Consider the following 2,500-nt stretch of genomic DNA (forward strand, 5'->3'; position numbering starts at 1 on the left):
TTAGAGTCAAGATAATATTATTAGGCTGTACTTTAGGTGGCACACCCATGAGTACAGTAAAACCCACTGTTTTGTTAGAGCCAAGATAATATTATTGAGTGCACAGTGTGATTTTGTGATAAGTGCATCTCAGCTTGTGCTGGGCACTCTTTGACAACTTAGTTTAGTCTGGCACTGGAATACTCCTTGAATACTCCAGGAGTTTTAGCTGTCAATTGCTGTAGATACATTCCAATAACACATTTGTAATTTACAACTCTTCAAGGTCACCTTTTGTATAATAATGGCCAGATTTATTTTACTTTACTGTAACAGTGACATAGGTTTACATGTGTGCTAATATGTTAATGACAGCTCTTGTAAACTGTACCTAAAATGAAAGAGATAAGTGGTCATCCAGTGTTTTGGGCTGTAAACATTGGAAAGAATTAAAAACAACAAAGAAACAAAAATTAGTTAAAACGTAAACATAGACCTCCTATATCTTGTTGGAAAACCAGGAAATCTTTTGATTACATACAATATTATTTTACTTCATTCTTATTCGTATAAAGTGAGCTTTTAGGTTGGCCTTGCAAACTGAAGAAAAAAAATGTGAATTCCTTACTATTTAGGTTTTTTGAGAGTATTTTATAAATACAAAACATTAAGAGTGTTTAATCCATAAAAGGAGGCGTAATAGTTGGTGCTTAATGTACCAAAGTAGACGAAATATTAAATGATTTAGGGAGTAATAAGCAAAAGTATTTGTCGCGGATCACATGTAACTAAAGAGTACAATCACTAAAAGTATTTCGAACGTATAAAGATTACATTTATGATTATGATGCAAGTATGGTGATTTTTAATCGGATGAGCTTTTATTCAGCTGAAAATGTTGAATTGAAAATGTCATTTTATTTTACTCGATATGTAGGGTACTTTTATACATATATTTTACTCAATACCTTGAGTACTATTAAAACTCGTTGTGTGAGTAAATTTCTGTTTTACTCAAAATGTAGAGTACGACTTACTCAATCTATGGATGCATCTCTCTTGAGTACTTTTACCGCTAAATTTGAGGTAATATTACTCAAAGTATGAGTACTCTTCGTATCAAAAACAGAACCCCGTTTAAGCGTGAACTAAAAAATCGGCTGTTAAAACTAATGGCAATAGAGGAGATGAATGTTGATTTACGCTGCACCGAAATTTGCAAACATCTCTCCGCTAGTTAAAGTTAAATTAACTTTCCGATAAATCTAAATTTAAACTCAAATCTAATCATTTTATATTGTAATTAGTCATATTTCAACTTTGTATGTTGATGACTGTGTAATTAATTAACTAATTAACTGATTTCTTATTTTGTATGTACTTTGGGATTTTATTTAATAATATGTGTTCAAGAACACAGACAGGACTTCTTTAAGAAAGGTGGCCCGCCCAGAATAGCCTCGCTAATTGCGGGTCGCCTAGGACTATGATCATATTATAATGCTCATAAACAAATAAACAAATAAGTAGAATAAACTCTTACTCATACAACTGAGTAACTTAACTCACCCTGAGTAAACTTACTCCATTCCGTGAGTATAAACTACTCAGCAACTCTGCTACAGGTTACTCACTATATTGAGTCACTATGGATGCAACGATTTACTCACCATTTTGAGTTCAATTTACTCGGCTTTTTTTGCTGTGAGCTGGTGAATTTTATGGTAGGGTTAATGCTGTTGAGATAATCGAGGAACATGTTAAGATTCTCCGGATTTTCAGTCCAGGTCATAAAAATGTCATCGACGTATCTCAACCAAGTATAGTTGAAATGGGGCGTTGCTTAGAGCATTTTTTCGAAAAGCCCAAGGAAGAGGTTAGCAAAAGAGCGGGCCATTTTAGTGCCCATAGCTGTGCCGTGGATTTGAAGGTAGTGGCTATGATTAAAAGTGAAGTTATTCAAAGTGAAAATCATGCGGATGAGGTCGCAAATAGTGCCAGTGGGAATGGTGTTGTAAGGATCAGTGCGTAAAAAATGATCACAAGCAATTCCTATCGAAAAAATATTTTCTAACAGACTCGATCTGTAAGGACAGGGAAGCTTTTTTAATTTCAAAAGGCAGAACAATTGATCCCAACGGTCTTAATATCCGCGGAAGAAACGTATTACATTTCAGTTTATTATTTAGAGTCACTTCCGTTATTTTTCCGTTACTCTTAGTATTTGAATTCATATTTGTTGTAACTGCCTTGTTTTATCACATTTTTTCCAGTATTAAGTCAACATCCATTTACTAAATATATGTACATAGAAGCAATCCAATGTAAACTCTCACTGTACCTGAAGAAGGCTGGTTTAGCCAGTTTCGCAAAATTGACAGGTGTCAAATGTGAGTCAAGGAGATGATGATATTTTTTCGCGCGGTTTTTCTGGGCCTGTGGTTTTGTGAGCCGTTTTCGTTCAGTTTCTTCTCTGGTTCTTCAGGGTTTTGTGAAGATATGAGAGTTATGTACGAATATT

The sequence above is a fragment of the Montipora capricornis genome, chromosome 3, assembly GCF_036669925.1.
Source record: "Montipora capricornis isolate CH-2021 chromosome 3, ASM3666992v2, whole genome shotgun sequence".
NCBI lineage: Eukaryota > Metazoa > Cnidaria > Anthozoa > Scleractinia > Acroporidae > Montipora > Montipora capricornis.